This window comes from Pan troglodytes, chromosome 19, assembly GCF_028858775.2.
Source record: "Pan troglodytes isolate AG18354 chromosome 19, NHGRI_mPanTro3-v2.0_pri, whole genome shotgun sequence".
Classification (NCBI taxonomy): Eukaryota; Metazoa; Chordata; class Mammalia; order Primates; family Hominidae; genus Pan; species Pan troglodytes.
In genome coordinates, this window is record NC_072417.2 from 85,362,492 (window position 1) to 85,384,924 (window position 22,433).

The 22,433-nt window shown below is 48.8% G+C and overlaps 1 long non-coding RNA gene across 1 annotated transcript in view; it reads right to left on the reverse strand.

Moving 5' to 3' along the window:
* Positions 1–697: 697 nt before the first annotated feature.
* LOC454852 (uncharacterized) overlaps positions 698–22,433 on the reverse strand; it is a 189,790-nt gene continuing 168,054 nt past the window's right edge. The window contains exon 3 of the long non-coding RNA XR_010153373.1: positions 698–2,228. This is a non-coding gene — a long non-coding RNA (uncharacterized LOC454852). The remainder of the gene's footprint in view (positions 2,229–22,433) is intronic.

Below are 22,433 nucleotides of genomic sequence, written 5' to 3' on the forward strand. Positions count from 1 at the left end.
TGAGGGCCAATGAAGTAACCAGACGCAAAAGCTCTGAATGCAGATTGGCTAAACCAGTCAACAGCATCAGTCAGTTAATAGTAAGTAACAAAGTAGAGGCATGGTCGTTGAGTCACCCAGGAGGGTGACCAGTTTTCCCAGTTTTCCCAGGACTGTCCCAGGTTTAGCACTGAATGTCCTTCATCCCAAGAAACCCTTTAGTCCTGGGCAAACTGGGACCATTGGTTACCTTCAGCTCATCACGATGGCAGAATTCTAAAGTCAGGAGAGCGAACCCTGCTGCTGAACAGAGGATCAAAATGACCATGATGGTATTGCTTTTGTTATCTTTGAAAACCAACTAGTGCTTCTGCATCTGCTGAATGACCTTGGGCTTTTTGAAAAGGCTTAGCTAGGCAGTGGCTGGGACTATTTCCTGTCTACCTTACTATCACTATGACTTTTGAATAAACCAGGATTTATGAAGTTAACGTAAGTGGATCTCTGTTCCTTGACACCTGTAGGAATCCAAGGAATACAATGCCTGTAACTGTGTGTCAAGAAAGGAAGGAAAAGGTGAAAACCCATCAACAATCTGTAAATTTCAATAGCTCTAAACATCTCCAAGAGGTTCTCCTCAATCATTTTGTGATGAATCTGACATGTCCACAAGGACTCCACTGTTCTATTTAGAAGACACCAAATTCACTAAATGGTCATACAAGCATAGCAACTGCAACATACAAAAAACTTTAATTATTTTTGCAAAAAGAAAGCCATCTATTTGCCTTGGAAATAATAATGAAGTACAAATAGCTCTGACTCTGCATTTGGACAAGGATGAACCATGATAGATATTTAGAAAGGGTTTTAAATCATGTGTATGGTGGCTACAGAGTAAAAGGAACAGAGAAGACTCAAGCTATTGTCAGGTGTGTGTGTGTCATCAGCACACACTGGGGGAGGAGAGTCCTCACTAAGTGCCACAACCCCTGATAGCTGTTAGCCTCTCATGAAGCACCATGATCTGGCATGGACTCCCAACTGCCACTTGAGAGAAGGTCTTCACAGCAGACTGTGCATCTGTGTCACAAAACACGGCTGCAATGAACAACAGTGTTCATTTTTTGCCCTTCCAAATGTATTCTTGTGTATGATCCAAGCAAAGAAAGTTGAGGATGGAGAACACGAGCCTTCACCATCAGTTCTGCTGCTGAAGCCTTCTCCAACAGCCCTAAGGTCCGAGAGCCTGATGAACTTCTGCACTGATCCGTGTATCATTCTGGAACTTGGTGGCCAGATCCCAAACAAATGAGAAGAGTTACTATTCCAAGGCTGCTTGCAACACACAAACACTGGCCTCTTTACACGGAGCAGGAACAAAAATTTAGATCCTATTTGACCTAAGTGTGGTTAACTATTCACTCTGTATCCGGCTGGAAGATAATGGAGCAAACAAGAATTGCTGAGTACAAAGGCACAGCAGACATGGGAGGCGGGGGGCAAGAAAGGGTGTGGTAGAAAGCCCTTTGGTTCCCTGGGACAGGGAGGGGGAAGAGTCTCATGAGCAGTAGCAGCAGAGGAAACACTTTCCACAAGGAAGAAGGACAAGGTCTGTCATAATGAGTCTTCTTCAACTGTAGGTCACCTCCAGCGATGCATTCCTCTGCTCCTTCAGGTCAACACAGACTATTTCTCGGTGTAAAGGTCTTTTCTTTCTACCCAAATGGCACCTCAAATCCAGAGGTCTCTTTATTCTCCAAAATAAGATGATGATGATGATGATGATGATGATGATTAGTATTATTATTATTTGAGACAGGGTCTCTCGCTCTTTTGCCCAGGCTGGAGTGCAGTGGGGTAATCACAGTTCATTGCAGCCTCAACATCCCAGGCTCCAGCCATCCTCTTGCCTCAGCCTCCTGGGTAGCTGGGACTACAGGCACATGCCACCATGCCCTGCTAATTTTTTATTTTATTATTATTATTTTTTTAGAGATGGGGTCTCTCTGTGTTGCCCAGGCTAGTCTTGAACTCCTGGGCTCAAGAGATCCTCCCACATTGGCCTCCCAAAGTGTTGGGATTATAGGCATGAGGCACCATGCTCAGCAAAGAATTCTTGATCAAATCCGGAGCTCCTGCCTCTCAAGAGGTGGTCCAGCCTTAGCCAGGTCCTTCCAGGGGGTCCAGGTGGCACGCGGGGGTTCCGTTAAACTTCCTGGTAGGAATGTGGATCAGTCCTTCCCATCCTGTAGACCAAAAAACAGCATGAGAATAAGATTCTAGCTTCTGCCCTTTCAGGGGCTAGCATCACATTGCAGTCTTTGATTTATAATGCTTTAGCTGTTGAACAGAACATATACTTCAAAAAGCAGTATTTTAGTTAAGTGTCGGGGGTGGGTGTGGGGGAATGCCTATTTATACCTCTCAAGGAACTATCCATCCACTGAATCATCACCAGGAACCCTCCTACACAAATCCCACTACGAAATCCAGAGCTGATTTTTTTAAATGCCACTGAGCGCAGCCAGTCCAGAGGAAGTGGAAAATTCTGTTTTTCAGCCAGTCACTATTATTTCTGTGATTTATGGGGCAGGGAGCATGGGGGTGGTAGATCACCCACTTTATAGTGGAAAGCCGAGGCACAGAGGGTGCCGGTGTTCTTGCTACAGAACAGCAGGGCTCTGGTCCCTAATCCTAATGTTTAGGATTTACTAGGAACTTCTCTCTGCTTCTGAAACACCCTTAACAATAAATTAGGAACTTACTCAGAGTGGATAGCTCAGAGGAAATGGTAAGACACCATTAAATATATTTATTTTTCCCTAATTCTGATAGCAAATAAATTAAGATGGAGTTGGACTCACGATACTTTCCTTGATGTTCACCCCCCAACATTACCTTCCATTACTGAGTAACAAATATATTGAATAGCACCAAATGCCTTCAGGAGAGTGCCCTATTTTAAAACTGATGAGTCTTAGCAGTGCAAGTCAGGGGCCTTGTATTAGTCTGTTTTCACACCACTATAAAGAAATACCTGAGACTGGGTAATTTGCAAAGGAGAGAGGTTTAATTGACTCTCAGTTCTACATGGCTGGGGAGGCCTCAGGAAACTTACAATCGTGACGGAAGGCAAAGAGGAGGCAAGGACCTTTCTCACATGGCGGTAGGAGAGAGAAGAGCAAGCAGGGGAAAGGCCAGACACTTGTAAAATCATCAGATCTTATAAGAACTCACTCACTATCATGAGAACAGCATGGGGGAACCCACCCCCATGATCCAATCACCTCCCACCAGATTCCTCCCTCCACGCCTGGGGATTATGGGGATTACAATTCAAGATGAGATTTGGGTGGGGACACAAAGCCAAACCATATCAGGCCTATTCACAGATACAGATAACATAGGCCTTACCAAAGAGGCTGCCCTCTGGGTCTCTGATTCTAGCAATCACTATCAACCCACAAGGAATACCTGGGCAACCACAAATCCATGCATTCACAAGTACCATATTGGATTAGATGCTGTGGATACAGGAATCAGCCAGACAGGCAAACCCCACCCTCACAGGCCATAATGGAGGCATAACATGGATCAAAGGTTTCCTTAGGCAAGTATGGGGCCAGAGGACAGCAAGGCCTTGAGGGAAATGCACGATGGATTCTGGGGGCATTTGGAAACCAACAGGCCCCCTTCTGTCCCTCAAAAGACCTGGGGGCCCCACTCAACCTGGTGCAAAGGAACTCTCCTTCATGAGGGCTCTAGCTGAGGCCTTGGTGGGGATGTGTGCAGTGGCCAGGAAACCCAGAGAGAAGGGCACCAGTGGCCAGAGATGAGATAATGACACTGTGGTGTTATTTTATAGACACACACACACACACACACACACACACACGGGTTTTCGTCCTAAGTTCCTAGCTCATAACTCCCACAGCCCTTGTTACAGTCTTTTGCTATAATGTTGGGCCTCAGGAAACAGAATCCCTCTCCTGCCCTCCTTACACCTGCTCCAAGACAGGACTCTAATCTTCCCCACCTTTCTGACTCATGAGACCCTCCCCAGAGAGGAATCTGGCCTATACCTTGGGGAAGGAATGCTGACGTCATGAAGCTTCCATGAAACCCCAAGAAGTCAGGGTTCTTCAGGGAGCTTCCAGATAGCTGGGCACATGGAAGTTCCTGGAGGGTGGAGCATCCAGGGAGGACAGGGAAGCCCAGTGCCCCTTCCCCCACACCTCACCCTATGCATCTCTTCACCTGTATCCTTTGTAACAGCCTTTAGAATAAACCACTAAATGTGTTTCCCTGAGTTCTGTGAGCTGCTCCAGCAAATTAATTGAACCCAAAGAGGGGAGTCATGGGAACCCCAACTTAAAGCTGGTCGGTGAGAAGTTCCAGAGGCCCGGACTGGCCACTGGTGTCTGGGGAGGAGGGGGCAGTCTTGGGTACTGAGTCCTCAACCCATGGGATCTGATGCTATCTCCAGGTAGATGGTATCAGAGTTGAATTGGTGTCAGGGAGAAACCTGCACACATTCGGTCACCAGTGTCTTCCGTGTTGATTGTTGTAGTGTGAGGGCAGAGGAAAAGCATGGTTGGAGAGAGTTTTCCCTACACAGTCATAATGAGAGCCCAGAGGGACTGACAAGCAGAAAAATGGTTCAAGACATTTCTCTGCAGATGAACTGGGACAGGAGAGTCTGCATTTTAGAGTCAACTAAAAAATAAAAGGATGAAAAATCAAAAAGGCAACCAATGTGCAGACACAGAAGTGCTTGTGTGCTCCGGGCAGCTCTCTGATTGGTGGCCAAGAAGGAAGCCAGGAGTCTTTGCCACAGGTGTTGCCAGGGCCCTCTGGACACACCCTTTCATTTGGACCTGAAAACACCCCACACAAACCCAAAGTTCTGCTGACCTTCCTCTGGTTTCGTTTCTCCACCTGGTTAGCGGCCCTCTGAGCTGTCTCGGAGAGAGCCCTTTTCCCCTGGGAGATGCATGCAGCTCGCAAATTAATTGGCAACAGCCGGGTGAATCACCCAGGGACTTCCTTCTTGTTGCCGGGCAACTGCATGCACTTGGCAGTGGGACATTAAACACAGAGGGGAATGCTGTGAGGCATTTGCAAAATAAAATAAAAAGCAAAACATACAACACCCCAGACTCTCATCCCAGCCGGGCTGGCCCAGCCAAGGGGTGTGTGGGGGGATGAGGGAATCCACACAAGGGAGGAAAATGAGGTTAGGCCATAAGCAGATCCTAACTCTCCCTCCTTCCCACAAATCAAACTCTTCTAGATATGGCATTTGTATTGCACTAAAGACACACCTCTATTAGCCTAGAGAAAGACCATAGGAGGAGCAGGAATTAGAAGGCATCTAGAGATCTGATCCCCTAGAATTACAGGGAAGGTTTGCAAAGCTCACTACGGAACTACCATAGCTACTGATTATGCTTCTGCATCGTACATCACTCCACAGGTTAAGTCACCTGACTGAGGTGACACAGGCCCCTCTAGGGCAGGATCCTTCCATACCCTCCCCTCCACCCCCAGTCCCTTTCCACTTGAATATTTTCATGTCTGTTGCTATGGCCACTGGGAGTTGATTAGACAAACCCTCCCAACACATCGCCTTGCCCTGTAGACCATGTTTCTGGCCTTTTTAAAAAAAACCCAGACAGAAGTGAAATCTATGTACATTCTGTGTTTGGAAAAACAAGATGGGGACAAGAAATGGAAGAACAGTAGCAAGAGGGCTCCTGTTGGGGGCTGAATAGTAGCCCCCAAAGATATCCACATCCTGATCCCTGCAAGCTGTGAATCCTACCTCATATGGCAAAAAGGCCTGTGCAGATGTGATTAAGGATCTTGAGAAGTTGGCCTGGACTATCCAGGTAGGCCCTAACTGTGATCACAAGTGTCTTTATAAGAGAGAGGCAGAGGGAGATCTGATCCCAGAGAGGTAGTAGGCAGTGTGATAATGGAAGCAAGAGGTTGGAAGGATTCAAGGAAGGGGTCAAAGAAAACAGATTCTCCCCTAGAACTTCCAAAAGGAAGCCCCGCAAATGCCTGGACTTTTGCTCAGTGAAGCTGGTCTCCAGAACTGTGAAAGAATGAATTTGTGTTGTTTTAAGCCACTACTCTTCCCCAAGGCAGGACTAATCTTCCCCACCTTTCTGACTATAGGTCTTGAGACCCTCCCCAGAGTGGGACCCGCCCTATACCCTTGGGGAAGGAATACTGATGTCATGAAGCTTCCATAAAACCCCAAGAGGACAGGGTTCTCTGGGGAGCTTCCAGATAGCTGAGCACATGGAGGTTCCTAGAGGGTGGAGCATCCAGGAAGGGCATGGAAGCTCCACACCCCTTCCCCCACACCTCACCCTATGCATCTCTTCACCTGTAGCCTTCGTAACAGCCTTTAGAATAAACCACTAAACGTGTTTCTCTGAGTTCTTCAAGCTGGAGAACCATCTTCTTCCTTGTCAGTCCCTCTGAGCCCTCATCGTGACTGTGCAGGGAAAACTCTCTCCAACCATGCTCTTCCTCTGCTCTCACCCCACAACAATCAACACAGAAGATGTTGGTGACCAAATCTGTGGGGATTATCCCCCCGACACGGAGCTGCGGACACCTGCTGGGTGTTCTCCAATTCAATTCTGACCACTGAGTTTGTGGTCATTTATCACACCAGCAATAAGAAACTAATCTTGTCAATACAGTGTATTTTCCGAGAGCCTTTTGAAGAGAGTATCACAGGAGAGATATTGGTAACAGTGAAGGGGAGCTGGGCAAAAGGGGTGGGAGCTGGAATTTGGCTTGGAAAGCTCAAACCAACACCCTGCAGCCTCAGCAAGAAAAGAGCAGGTCTGTGAGAGCATCTAAGGCAAGAAGTGGCCCTGGCTTCGAAGTGGAATATTAAATTAAACCATTTGCTGACTGATAACTTGGGCAGGTGGCTTCATCTCTGAAAGCCTCAGTTTCATCATTGCAAAATAGAGATATTATTATCCACCTTGCAAAGCTCTTAGGATTAAATGAGATAATACATGAAAAGCAACTGGCACATAGTAGATGCCAAATATACCACAACCCTTAGGAAAGGGTAGGTGTGCACAGATGAGCATAATCTGTTAGTTGGCCACTCCCGTATCTATTCTACCTTTTCCTCTTGGTAACAGAACTCTAATTTGGAGGTCACACATTGCAGCCCAGAGTAAAAAGACTACATTTCCCAGCCTTCCTGTAAGTGAGATATGACCATGTGACCAAGATCTGGCCAAGGAGATTAAAGCAGAAGTGCTGCAGGACTTCTGGGGAGGCTGCTTCAAAAGGTGCTGGAAGGACCCCAGTTTTTACTTGCCTGCCTTTACTATCTTCTGCTTTCAATGAGGACATGATGGCTGGTGCTCCAGCAATCATCTTGGACTCAGGGACATGGAAAATGGAAGGCATGCAGTCAGATGGTCTAACAAGAAGATGGGAGCCTAGATGGCTGACAACTCCACAGCTATCACGTTAGCCTTAAATGGCCTCCCTCTGGATTTCTATGTGAGAGAGAAATGCTCTTCTGTCTTAGTTAAGTCATTGTTGTGTTGTCTTGGATTTTTTAATTTTTTTTAGACAGAGCCTCACCCAGGCTGGAGTGCAGTGGCACGATCTCAGCTCACTGCAACCTCTGGCTTCCGGGTTCAAGTGATTCTCCTGCCTCAGCCTCCCGAGTATCTGGAATTACAGGTGTGTAAAACATGCCCAGCTAATTTTTGTATTCTTAGTAGAGGTGGGGTTTCACCATATTGGCCAGGCTGGTCTCGAACTCCTGGCCTCAAGTGATCCACCTGCCTCGGCCTCCCAAGGTGCTGGGATTACAGGCGTGAGCCACCGTGCCCAGCCCGTTGTCTTGGATTTTTAGTAATCATCATGGGTACAATATATCACAGATATAGGCAAGTAGGATTCAGAGTCACTCAAAGACAATGGTTCTCAAACTGTAGCCCTGATCAACAGGCTTGACATCACCTGGGAACTTGTTAGGAATGCAAGTTCCTGAGCTCCACTCCAGATTTACTGAATAAAAAACTCTGAGAGTGCAGCCCAGCAATTTGCTTTAATAAGCTCTCCAGGTGATTCTGATGCAAACTCAAGTGTGAGAACCACTAGTCTAGAGCAAGATTTCTCAACCAGGCATGCTTGGGGTGGGACAATTCTTGGTTGTGGGAAACTGTCCTGTGCATTGTGCGATGTTCAGTGCCATCCCCAGCCTCTACTCACTAGATGCCAGAGCCCCCCCAACCTGATCCTAGGCGTGATCATCAAAAATGTCTCAGACATCGGGGTATGCCTGGGATGGGGGGAGCGGACAGTAAAAGTGTCCCCAGTGTAGAAACACTGTCCCAAAGGAGTGATTCTTAACCTTGGCTACGCTATAGAATCATCTAGGAAGCTTTTCAAAATTCCACTGTCTCAGCCTCATCCCAACCCAGTTAAGGCAGAATCTATGAGGGCAGGACGGAGACAGCAGTGAAAACTCCCTGGCTGAGTCCAATGATGAGCCAACGTTAAGAATCGCTCATTGCAGAGGGGCAGCCAGCCAGAAGAGGAACTGTGTGCTCCGAGCTGGTGAAGGTACTGAATCCTGATCGTGAGCAGGACATAAGAGGTTCCAAAGCAAAAACTGTAATAAGAGTGGCTGGGGTAGACTTGGGAACCAACGTTGTACCTGCCAGATGGGTGACTAGACGGGGTGGAATTCCTGGCAGCTGTGTCACCTCATTTCCCATAAGAGCAGGGTGGACACCTTTCAGTCTCTCACATAAATAACCACACAAAGCCTCAGTTTCCTCCCCTAATAAGCAGCAAACAATAAGCCAGCTCCCACGAGGTGCTAAGCATTAGCTCATCCCACGAAAAGAACTGTGTTAATAAAGGCAGCCATGTGACCGTGAGCCTCTTTCAAGATAAACTCCACGGACACAAGGATACTCTCCGAGCAAGCACAGATTTCACATATATTTAATGGAGCCCTGACAATAAGCTTGGCAATGGGGCCATAAAGGAGGTGGAGCGGAGAAGGAAGAATTAAACGAGAAACCAGTGACCAAGAATGAGGGAGGGATGAACAAGCAGATGCCCTCTCCTTAAAAAGAAAGATTAAGTCCCGTATAAATTCTTTCTCCTGCCGGGAATGATTTTTTCTTCATTATTTCATTCCCAGCCTGCTCTGCTAAAATGCTGAGCCGAGCTTTTCCTTGTTTCCCTTGGCCTAAATCATTAAGTCCAAGATGTCAGTATGGGGAGGCAAGGGGGTGTAGAGAAGAGGAGGAGAAGAGGAGGAAGCCAACCGGCTCTCACTCTCTCAGGTGTACCAAGTCACTGCAGGACCAGGATCAATGGCTTCCCTGCACTCTACATTTTCAGCCCCACCTGGCTAGCCCAGATGGAAAGATAAAGGAACAAGTACCAGTCTATAAAGCATGTCTCCCAGAGGCCTTAGGGCCAGCATGTCCATTCTTTCCCAAGGGATTTGCCTTCTATTCTTTCAGTCCTTTTACTGCAGCTGATTGGGACAAGGAAGAAGTCCAATTGCTCCATACCAGCAAGATCAGAAAGACAAGGAACCCAGGATTCTGTTCCAGGTTCCTTTTCTGTGCCTAAGGATTTCTAACAGGTCACTGCAACAAGTGAGTCTGAAGAATATCGGACCTTGTTGCTTCCAGTGTTCCCACCTTCTTCTTTCTTTTTTTGAGACGTCGTTTTGCTCTTGTCACCCAGGCTGGAGTGCAGTGGAGCGATCTCAGCTCACTGCAACCTCCGCCTCCTGGGTTAAAGCGATTCTCCTGCCTCAGCCTCCCGAGTAGCTGGGATTACAGGCACGTGCCACCATGCCCAGCTAATTTATATATATAATTTTTTTTTTAGACGGAGTCTTGCTCTGTCGCCCAGGCTGGAGTGTAGGAGTGCAGTGGCGACATCTCGGCTCACTGCAAGCTCCGCCTCCCGGGTTCATGCCATTCTCTCCTGCCGCAGCCTCCCGAGTAGCTGGGACAACAGGCGCCCGCCACCACGCCCAGCTAATTTTTTTTTTTTTTGTATTTTTAGTAGAGACGGGGTTTCACCATGTTGGCCAGGCTGGTCTCGAACTCTTGACCTCAGGTGATCTGCCTGCCTCGGCCTCCCAAAGTGCTGGGATTACAGGCGTGAGCCACTGCACCCGGCCCACATTCCTTTCCTTACCCTCACCACCCCCTCCTCACAAAGTCAGAGATCTCCCACTTGACTCAAGTCCCTGGGTTCCCTCCAGCCAGTAAACCTCGTGTGCAAATGTCCTGACTCTTGCAAACGTGTTAAAAAACAAACCTTAAAAAGCTTCCAGATGTTCTGTTTGTATTGTGGTGCTTCTCTGCGCTGGTCTCCAGAGGCCAATACGCAGTGCACAGCATCCTGACTGCCCAGATAAAATATGAGGCAGCCAAGAGGCACAGCCTGGGGGTGAGTGGGGATGACCCTTCCCCCAGGACCACAGCTCCCCCAGTTCACCCATTAACTCTTCCATTGCCAAAGGGCAACTTTCCACGCAAAAACCTTCAAAAGACTGCAAAGGAACAAGTCTGATAAGCTTTTAGGTTTTGTCTCCTCTGAGTGTCCACCTCACTTCACCATTAAACTTCTCACACCAACTGCCTTTGGGATGTCGAGTCAGGGACTCAACGACACAAGAGTGACCCTCCTACTTAAGATGCTAAGTTACCATTTTCAAGGACATCTTAGGAGCTGGACCATCCAGAATGAGGGAACAGAGTTCATGAGTTGTCGAGGCCCCTCTGGGGCTGGTGGCCTCTGATCTACAGAAAGGTAATTGCCAACGGGCCAGCTTGTGCACACACACCACACACGCAACCCAAGGTGCACGCACCTGAGGGCCCACGATTCTTTGCACAGGGTGACGCCTGCTCCCTTTGATGCTTGCCGGATGTGTTCCCAATGGGCAAAAACCAGACCTCAATAAAACCCGGCATTATCAAGAGGCCGGTGGTTTGTGATTGCACCAGCCTGTTATCTCCGAGGCCCTGGGTGGGGCTGCTTTGCGGTTCTCCATTGAAAAGCATTAACTTATAGGTAGATCAAAGACCCTTCCGAACCAGCCGACCTGGATCCCTTGTTTGTCCCAGTGGACTGTGCCAAAAGATGGACTTTAAAGATAATAGGTACCCCAGTCCCAGACTCCCTTCTGCCCTCCCTCTCCTTCTCATGCACTACGTCCCTCAGGGGCCATCCAACAGCCAATCATAAGGCCTTTCCTTCTCTTTCTGCAGATGACCCATTTAGAACAAGTGGGGGACCTGGCCGGACAGAGTCCTGGCCCTGCTGCAACAATGGGGATCGAGGGGGAGAGAGAAACAGTGACTTTGAGACCAGGCAGGAGCTCTTCTCCCCTTTGGGAATCAGGCCAGGAGTGAAGTTCCAGAGAGACGGTTGCTGATTCCACTCTCTCCTCATGAGGGATAAACTGCTAAGTCCTCTTCCCTTGGTCCCTAAAGTTCCCTGTTAGTCTCTACTGCCCACCCAGATGTTTGAGAGCCAGCAGTCAGTCTGCAGTGAGGACACAGTGGGACCTCTGAGTTGTTTGGATCTCGGTCACCGAGCAGGACTGCCCATTGATATGGGAGAGAAAGAGCATGTGTCCCCAGACTGTGGGTGCTGGCAGCCTGCTCGCCTCCTGATGTTCCCCAACCCAGTAGTGTAGGTCGACCCGGTCAGCTGCAGTCTGCAGTAGCAGCCATGTTTTTCTTCTTGTGTTGAGGGTACCAAGCTCACTGTCTGGCAAAGAAGAGGCAAACGAATGAATGAATGAACAAATGAATGGATCGCTAGCAGCACAAGCTAGTCATTTTAAAGCATGGGAGGCCCTTAGAACATGAACCCACTCATTCCTACCAACAGGAAAACACTTCAGGTGGCAATTCTCAGAGATCCCACAGCTTAATGATACGAAGTCAGATCAGGGTTCCAGTCCTGGGTTAGTTAGCCTCTTAGGAGTCGTAGGCTCCTGGGCAAGTTAACTCAAATCTCTTGAACCCATCTGTAAAACAGGGATAATTTCTAGGCTTGTTGTGAGGACTGAGTTAAGTACTAAAGACTCAGTTAATTTTTTTTTTTTGAGATGGAGTCTCTGTCTGTTGCCAGGGTGGAGTGCAATGGCACAATCTCGGCTCACTGCAACCTCTACCTCCCGAGTTCAAGCAATTCTCCTGCTTCAGCCTCCCAAGTAGCTGGGACTACAGGCGTGCACCACCATGCCCAGCTAATTTTTGTAGTTTTAGTAGAGACAGGGTTTCATCACATTGGCCAGGATAGTCTCAATCTCTTGACCTCATGATCTGCCCACCTCGACCTCCCAAAGTGCTGGGATTGCAGGCGTAAGCCACCATGCCCGGCCTATTTGTTCTTATTACTCTATTTCCCTATGGCATTATCTCCATTTCAAAAATACAGTCAGCACATTTCTGAAGAGGAAGGACATTAAGCCACTTCCGTGGTTATTTTCCTGCTATAAACCATTCCTAAAATGTGTACAATAAAGCCCAGATCCATCTTCCATTACTCCTTTTATTTCCTTTTTAAATCAATAAAATTGTTTGTAACATTTAGATTAACCCTTACCTCGCCTCCTTCTGTATTCCCTCAACCACCCCTAAAAGTTCTGAGAACTTGTGTCCACATGCAGGGAGGAGGTAATGAAGGCAGGAGTCATGAGCAGGGCACTTAAGACACCCTCACCATGAATGATTTAGCTCAGCTACTGATAAAGGCGTTATTCCAAAACAGCTAAGACTAATCCAAACTCTAGCTTGGCTATTATTTCATGCTACATTACATAGAAATCCAATTCCTGTATCTTTCCCTTGTATCTTTCATCTTTCTAATTTGTGTTCTCTCTTCCTTGAACCCCTGGTTTGTCTGTCTCTGTCTCACTCTCATTAGAGACACCACGGCCTTATGAGCCAAGATAGGCCAACTCAACTGGAAACGATGCTTATGGGGGCTCTGTCTGTTCTGCCTGGTCCTGGCCCCGCATGGCCTGGCCAGCTTGTGGCATCTGTGCCAAGGTGAGCGGGGGAGCTGGGCCTCGGCACCCTCCCATCACGATGGGGCCAGGCTGTTACCCAAGGCTGCAGCTGGACTCTCAGAGGCACGGGGAGGTCAGGCAGCAAGTTCACAGAACAGGCCACCCACACGGCACATCAGGGCTGCTGGACTGTCCCCAGGGCCAGAGCCGCTCTGGCCCTTGGCCCTGACTCGGAAGACTCCACCATATGGCCTCCCTCTGGGAGGGTGAGAGGAAGAAAAGAAGTAAACCAGGGGCTAGGAAGAGCCATGCTGCCCTCTGAATGCCAGAGACCCTTCTTGGGCACGGGGTTGGTGGGTATTAGATTTGCTCCCAGCAGGTCTGAGACAAGAAAGGCGGTGTCCAATAAATGAAACGGGTAACAGCTGATAGCAATACGATAGATGAGCAGATGAGATTGGGCTCTCCCTTTCTGCTCTTCTCAGGTTCGTTCTCTCTTTCTCTCTCCAGCCCCTAAATGTGTTTCCAGGGTTTGATCTGAACTTCAAAAACCCTAAAGTTTTTGGGAGTCTTCACACTTTTCTAATTAAAGACCCAAACTGGATTTTCATGTTTGCAGAGAACTTTGACCAAAAGTGTAGGCAGCACAGCAAAACAGGAAGAGAATGATCTCTCTCTTGTTCTCTTGTGTGTGTGTGTTTTTTTTGTTCTCTCTCCCTCTCTCTCTCTTTCTCCTCCCCCTAAAAAGTACTGGGGGGTAGGGGAAGGAAGCAAACAAAACCTCTCTGCAGCTTTGGCCCCTAAGTCCCCTGAGCCTGCCAGTGTTCTGTTGACAGCCTTTCTCTTTTCTGCGGTCCTATAGGCACCAGTTCCATCCCTGTTGGGGCAGGGGTGGGGGTGGGGAGAGCTGGGCAAGGCTCTGGGAAAAGAGAGGAAGGAGGCAAAGAGTAGATTCTCTGGCACAGCTGCCAAGAAAAGAGCCCAAATGCCTCATCTCAGCGGAAGGCAACCCTCCTGGGCTCCCAGGCATGCTGGGGCTTGCTGAAAACCAGAGCCCTGGCTGGCAGAGGCGGTGGACAGGGAACCAGAATTCAAAGGGGCGGCCGAAGGAGGGGGGTGCGGGGGAAGAGGGGGAGGTTTCAGTGAATCATATAAATTAGAGACAGAAAGGATGTCAGGCCACCTTCATTTCCTTCCTCTCCTAATGGGAATTATCTCATTAGCCCCGAGCTTCCTAGAGGCTAACTTTAAATGATTCCTGTAATGGGGGTTTCAATGTACACCCCACCTCCCCATCCGATCTGACTCTTAGGAGAGCTAAGAAAGGCTCTTAAAGGAACAGCAATAAAAAGATGCCAGTTCTATCTACTGACCACTGAATATTTCATGCAACCTAAGGATGGCCCTTTCTCCTTCTAGGTCCACTTTTAGGAATTTATTGTGAGAAAATAGTCATGAATATGGTGATGAGCTGAATAATGGCACAAACTCTTGCTCCCCTCCACTCCCTAACAAAAGACAGTCATGTTCTAATCCCTGCTATGTATGAATGTTACCTTATGGTATATGGTAAAAGGGACTTGGCAGATGGAATTAAGTTACAGGTCTTGAGATGGGGAGATTATCCTGGATTATCCAGATGGACCCTAAATGTAGCTGTAAGTGTTCATATAAGAAGGAGGCAGAGGGAGACTTGACTACAGAGAGGAGAACTCCACAAAGGCAGAGACTGGAGTGATGTGGCTCCAAGCCAAGGAATGCCAGCAGTCATCAGAAGCAAAAAACAATTCTCCCCTGAAGCCTCCAAAAGAAACCTGCCCTGATGACAATGACTTGGTTTTAGCTCCAGAAGTCTCAGTCAGACTTCTGACCTCCAGAGCTACAAGAGAAAAATCTGTGCTGCTTTAAACCACCAAGTTTGTGGTAACTTACTACATCAGCTTCAGGAAGCTAGTACAGATATAAATAAAGTTTGCTGCAAGGATTGTCATCAGAGCCTTATTTCACAGCAAAAGGGAAAAAAATGTTGGAAACATAAAAAAACTATTAAAAAATAACCATGTCACATGTTCCTACAATGAAATACTAACAATCAAGAAAATATTGAACTATTACTTAATGATAAAAGATTAACATCCTATAACTAAATATGGTTCCTAAGTATTTCCTTTGCTTTTATACATTTTTCTAATAGTAAGCATCTTATAATTCCTTCTGTCATTGTATAAGTTACATGTTTATTTGCAGAGTGGTATGAGTGTTAAGGATGGTTTGATCCCTTTCTATGAATAAAGATGCAGGAACTGGTGGCAATTTAGTAGAGGAAGTCAAACGGAGCAGGAGGTCCAGAGTTGGCATCCTTCTGGGTTCTGAAAACCTCCAAGGTTCCTGGCAAAAAGACTCTCCTCTACACACACCTCATCCTGGCACCATGAGGCATCTGGCCTGCAGACCCTGCCTGCTAACAAATGAAAGAGTCCAGTCTCCTTACCATGCAGCTCAATTCCCCAACCCCCCACCTCAAGTCTGGGAGAAATACAGACTTGAGGTGGGGGGTTGGGGAATTGGGCTGCAAAAATAACCCTCAAAGCATGGTTATTTTTGCCTCCTTACTCTTATCTGTCTTTCAAGGTTGGGTGGTGTATTAGTTTACTAGGGCTGCCATTTCAAGTTAGTACAAACTGATGGCTTAAAACAACAGGAATTTCTTCTCTCACAGTTCCGGAGGCCAGAAGGCCAAAATCAAGGTATGGAGAGGGTTGATTCCTTCTGGTGGTTTTAGGGGAGAATCTGCCCCCTGCCTCTCTCCTGGTTTCTGCAGGCAATCCTCAGCATTCCTTGGCTTGCGGATGCACCACTCCAATCTCTGCTCCATCTTCATAGTGCCTTTCTCTCTGTCTTCTTCTCTTCTAAGGATGTGTCATTGGATTTAGGACCTGAATCCAGGATGATTTCATCTCAAGATCCTAGCTAATTCCATGTGCAAAGCCCCTATTTCCAAATAAGGTTAGATTCTGAGGTTCTAGATGGACATGAATTTTGGAAGTTCACTACTCAAACTATTACAGAAAGCCTTCATCTTCTCTTTCTCTTTGGAGACAGGGTCTCACTCTGTAGCCTGCCTGGAGTAAAATGGTGCCATCTTGGCTAACTGCAACCTCCGCCTCCTGGGCTCAAGTGATCCTCCCACCAGGATCCTCTACAAAAACATACAAAAATTAGCTACCTGTGTGGCTAATTTTTGTAGAGACAGAGTCTCCCTATGTTGCCCAGGCTGGTCTTGAACTCCTGGGCTCAAGCAACCCGCCCACCTCTGCTTCCCAAAGTGCTGGGATTACAGGTATGAGCCACCATAGCCAGCCTCCCTGCTCTCTCTCTACTTCAGTCCATTTTTTTCTCTAAGTTTCAGTAACTCCACGAGGTCTTCTCTGATTCTTCCAGGTCCCATCCCTTCACAGAACTTTTCTGTAGTCTGCATCCCACAATTCAGCCATAATGCCATACTCTCATCCCCTGTTCATTGCCCAGGACCTACAGATGGAAGTATCCAAAGGCAGATGGACACTCCCTAAACGGATGAACTTCCCAACAACTGCAGTTGCCAATGTTAGAATGGGTGGCCTCAGGAGAGATAAAATTCTCCATCATTAAAGTGTCCAAGCAGAAAGCACCTATCTGGACAGGCTGGGAGGATGTTGTGGGTCTGAATGGGAGATGGAATGAGGTGGTCAAAAAGAGTCTGATTTTATTAAATATGAGAGCAAAGACTGTACTCAAATAACTTAGCACAGTGCTGAGCACTGAAAAGGCACTAAGCAGATGGGTATTATCCCACTAGGGATGTTCCTTTAAATCTCAATCTTCCTCCTTTCAACAAATGCATGGAACTATACAAAGCAAAATAAACCATGAGAAAGAAAATGCTAAGTCTGAGACTATTTGTATATTCAATGGCCATTTGCAGACCACCTCCTTGGTATACTGCACTATGGGGTAGAATCTGACACTCTTCTGCAAGTCTCTCTTCTTTGATGGCAAGGTGATAAGCAGGGCATGGTGGCATGAGCCTGTAATCCCAGCTACTGAGGAGGCTGAGGTGGGAGAATCACTTGAGCTTGGGAGTTCAAGACCAGCCTGGGCAACATGGTGAGACCCCATCTTCAATTTTTTTAAAAAGCAGCAGCAGCAGCAGCAGGTGATAAACCAGGGCAAATCCCATGCCAGGAGACACCTAAATCAGCACCCCCAATGGTTATGTGACCTGAGAAAGGAACTCAATGCCACCAGAATGTCTAGATGAGCAGTTGGAGGGTCCCTTGGCAAAACCTAAGAGATGGGGTTCTGGGATCTATTTTTGCGCCTGCCCAACCCACTAAGAAAGGGAGAAAAGGCAGAGGAGCTGCTCTCTGCAGCTGCCAAGGGCAGGCTGTCTGCTCATGCTGGAGCCCAGACAAAGCACACCCACCCGGTGGTGATTTATCAGCCGTGGGAGGCCCAAGAAGCTCTTAAGCCGCAGGTGGGTGCCTGTAAAGCCACCCTCCCTGGGGAGCACAGACCTCAGGCCTTGCTCTGCTGCTAATCACCATAAGCACCCCGGTGCCTCAACCCCGATCTGGGTGGCCCTTAACCACTCCCAAAGCCCTGTCACATGCTCGGTGATCTCAGCCGGCCTCACATAAACCCTGTCAAGTAAGTAGGACAGGTGTTGTTATTATTCCCACTTTACAGATGGGGAAACTCTGGGGGAGCAGTTCGATGGCTTGCTCAGGGCCACCCAGGGAGCACATGTCCCAATTCCTCCCATAGACTAGGCAGGCAAGTGGCATCGCCACTCCCTCTGTGCTGCCCGCCAGCACTTGAGGGTTTTACAAAGGTGGCAACAAATACCAGGGATGTCTCTTCCCCCTGGGCCCTGGGTCCCTTTTTGGACACTGGGGAGCCTGACTCACTAAAACTCCTGTGTCTTTCTGTTCAATCATCCTCCCTCCTCCTGCTTGACAGTTTGGAAGTGGAGGGGCAGGGCCCTGGCAGGAGTAGACATAGCTTGTGCCCAGGCTGAGCCTCCCCCAGGAGCAGTAAAACATGCCTTTTGGGATCTGAGAGGAGAAGCTGCCCATTCTGTACTTTTCCAGATGTGGAAAAAGAAAGGAGAAGGCAGAGCTGATTTGAACTCCTGGCTCAACTCACCAGCCCTGTAGAGGTCCTCAGAGATGAGACTTGTATTTCACTAAGCAGCCCCAGGAAGCGGTTTGGGGGACTTCAGAGCAGAATGGAGCAAGAGGAACACTGCCCTTGTTGGGGGCCAGAGGTCGGTGGGGTGTGAGTTAGTGATCCTCAGGTCAAGGGCCTCCACGGGAGGGTGGGCCCCCTGGACCCACATAACCCACGCTTCCCAAAGGCCTTCACTGCAGATTCGACGGAGCCGCAGGAACCAGGACTCAGGAGGTGGCACCTGCAGGGCCGGGAGGAGAGGGACATGCAAATGAGGCCAGGCCATCCACAGCCCACTCCTCCTGGAAGCCCAGAGTCTGGCTGGCAACTTGAACCTGATCTTCTAAACAGGACAAAAAAAGAAAAAAAAGTTGTGATTTCCCCTGACCAACCCATTTCTTTTTCCCCCTTCCCCCTTGCACCCTCAAGAGGCACCTGGGGAGCCACCAGCAACTAAGAGTTCAAGGGGCTCCTCTGCATTTGGGGTCAGGCAGAGAGGAGCCACAGCACGGGAAGGTGAATGGACAGTTGCAAGCTGTGAAAAGCCAAGTTGCCTCCAGGCATCTAGGCCTGCGTTTGGTTCCCATGACACTCTTACTGGCAGCGTTAATAACTAACCACGTCCCAGACAGGTGCTGGCGGCCTAGCCTTAGGAGTTCTTGTTCAGGGCTGGAAATGAGTCACTTCCCTTTTATAGTTTGCTAGGAGACTGAGTCACCCAGGGGCCGACCCTTTCACACAAGTTCTCACACCCTGGCCAACTAATATCCATGTTCATACCCTAGACCTACCCATCTACCAGGTCAGCCAGGCCCAGTGGGGCTGACCCTCATGGTCTATGTCAAACAGCATCCCCAGGAGTGACCCAGTCCCTGCCTTTTCCCTTTGTCCCCCTACTCTCTCAATGGAGATGGCCCACTCACGGTCCCAAGAGGCAGCTTCTGCCTGGGCAGCTGTCTGAGAAGGACAGAGTCTGACAGGTAGGCGCCCATGCCCAAGGCCCAGTTAGATCCACCTCATCTTTGACCTTACTCTAAACATTGCTCTTATACATCCTCAATCCTCTGTTTGGAAACCAAAAACACCAGAAGTGGAAAGTTCCAGAGCTGATGAACTAAAGGACAAAACTGCGATGCAGTAAGTCAGCTTCAACCCTCTCGGGAAGGGCAGAGGCTGAAAGCAGGTAAACTGAGGCCTGTGACTGTTAATACACTCCCCTACTTCAGGAGTCAGGTGGGAGGCAGGATAGGTAGGTCATCGAGTCCAAGGCTCCGAGCACCCACATTCGTCAGGTGGCTCTGGTGTCAGTCTCTCAGGACTAATCTCCTGATAGACAACAAATAAACGTCATTAGAGAAAACAAGCTCATATGCATTTTTCAGTAACCCTTCTTTCCCCACTCTCGTGTGGCCTCCCTTATGTTTGCCAGCAGGTGGGTACCCATGCCCAAGACCCAGTGACATCCACCTCACCTTTGACCTTTACCCTAAACATTGCTCTCATAACTCCTCAACCCAAGGGGTGCATTTGGTCTCTCTTTTTTAATTTAAAAAATTAATTTTTCTTAATTAAAAAAGAGAGTGTATTTAAGAGAAAAAGAAATAATGAAACTAAAAAACAGGAGGTTAAAAAAAAAAACCTCCCCGAAATAGTTTGGGGATTTACTTTTTTTTTTTTAATCCTCAGAAAGTCCCTCTTGCTACCTGGTTTCTAAAACAGACAATCAACAGAGATGACATCAGATTAAACAGCACTGGGTGTCTCACTGCCAGGGGCTCCAGGCAGGTGTGAGACTGACAGGTTGAGAAAAGATGACACTATTTCTTCCCTTAGAAGATGAAAACCAAGGAGGAGAAATGACAGCAGAGGCTGAGCCCCGGGTGTGGTGGGAAACGTGACACCCTGCCAGCCGTTGGCCTTTTGGGTGAACTCTGCTCGCTCCTCTGCATGGGACGACACTGCAACACGGTGCTTGTTAGTTCCCCCATCTCTCAGGTATCACAGCCAAACTCACCCCAAGGGCTCAGAAAGCTCAGCCTGTGGCTGTCTCACCTCCACAGAGCCCCCTGGACTTTCCAAGCCTGCATTTTGAACTCTGTTGGCTGCGGCCGTGGCTTTCACTTGACCTCTGCAGAGAGAGAGGGGCTTTCCCTGGGACACACGTCTTGCACATAGCAGCTAAGAGCGCCAGCCAAGCTTCGTCGATAGCACCAAGGGTCCAGATGCCAGGAGAGAGACTCCACCCCCAGAGGTGGCTCAAGAGTCCAAGTGAGTCATGAGGTCTGACCAGCGACCATAATGTCCCAGGGTGAAGTGGGAGGCCTGGAGATGGAGCCCGCTGCAGGGACAGGAACCACAGTGACTCACAGTTGGACCCCGAGGGGAAGTTCCATCTGCAAATCCTCTAAATGGCTCTGGTCCCCGGGTGAGCTCATCCGCACTGCCGCTGACACTCAGAACCAGGACTGGCTTCTTTCTCCCAGGGCCCGGGTTTTTCACTCTCAATTATGGTTATGGCAGAAACCAACATTCGAGCCGCAGCACCTCTCCCCTACCCGCCACACACACACACACACACACACACACACACACGCGATGGATGGACCTGGGGAGACAGCGTGTCCTCCTGGAGCGTCAGAGTTTTCACCTTTAAAAACAGTCCTTCCTCCTAATGATCTCGCCACAGAAGCTTTTGGAGCTATATGGTAGGGAATGTGACAGTTCTTTAAAAGGAAGTATGTGAAATCCACACAAGGCAGTAACATTGTAATATCACTGTTTAAAACTTTGGCTCCAGGGACCCGGCCATGAGGCTACCATCTTGCTCCATCTCCCTGGGCCATTGGCCTGGGAGCAGAAGAATGCAAGGCATGGGGGAGGAAAGTGTCCATGTTGCCCAGGAGCCTGGCGGGATCACTCAGAAACACACTCAACCTTGGGAGAAACACACAGGTAAAGACCCCACCACTCCCATTGCCCTTTCCTGCTCTAAGCGCTTCCAGCAGACTGCAATATGTCCACAATTCTAAGGCTTTATCAGGTAGAAGGGGGTTCTGGCGTGGCCCCCAGCTAGCTCTCCACCGTGTGCATGAACAGCAAGGTTCCCCAACGAAGGGCACCAGGCATTCATTTCCCTTATAGGTTCTGTTTTCAGGTTACGTGCAATCACAGGACAGCTGCTAATCACCACCAAGACGGGGCCGTCCTGGAAGCATTCTTAGAAAGACACGCTGGTTCTGCGAGCTCTGAAGCACCCTTAGCCTGTCCTGCCTGGAGGATCATTGTGGCTGCAGGACGAGAAAGACAAGAGGAAAGACGGCCGACCCATTCATTCCTGCCGTTGTCAAGTTGTCCTTTCTTGGAGGGAGGAGGAAGACGGGAGGGTGCTAAGAGGCTGCAAGACAACAAGGGGACCCCTCAAAGAGCATCAGGGAGACCACGAAGAATGATCTCAAGCAGTATTAGCTGCTCCATGGCATGATAATGTCCCCGTTGGGTGTTCCCTGCACTCTGTACCCCTCATGCCCTAACTTCATCAGAACAGGAGGAAGGGGGCATTTGCTGTCTCTCTCTTCCTACCCATCTTCCCCACTCCCTTTCATTTCTTTTTTTTTTTTTTTGCTGCTGGGGCTGCAATCTGCCAGTGTGACCCCTGGTGGCTCTGCAGGCAGCAGGGTGAGGAGAGTGACCCTCATATGAAGCCACGACCCCAATGCAAGAGACTATCCTGAATCTGGGAGTCACGGTTGTTGAGAATCAGTCCCTGTGATGTGGCACCGTGGCGTTTGACCTTATCACCACCATCGGTGTCATTCTATGGTAACGTATGTGTGCCATTGTGTGCCTGGGACACAAACAGGCACTTTCGATACCCCTCCTGCTTGGACCCTTCCCCTGCCATCCCCTCCTCCCACTGGCCGCCCTGTTGCTCTCAGCTTCCCTGTAAAGAGGCCTTTTTCACAATGAGTCGGATCACAGCATGCTTTGCTCAAAACCCTGCCTGGCTCCCAGGTCCCTCAGAGGGAAGGCCCAAGGCCTCTGGGCCTGGCCTGGTCTGACGGTCACCGCCCCTCTCGGCGCTCAGCACTTACTGAGCTTGATTCTCAAGCACACCATACACTCCCGCCTGCTTTGGGCCCCAATGTACCTGCTCCCTCTGTCCCAAAGGCTCTTCCCC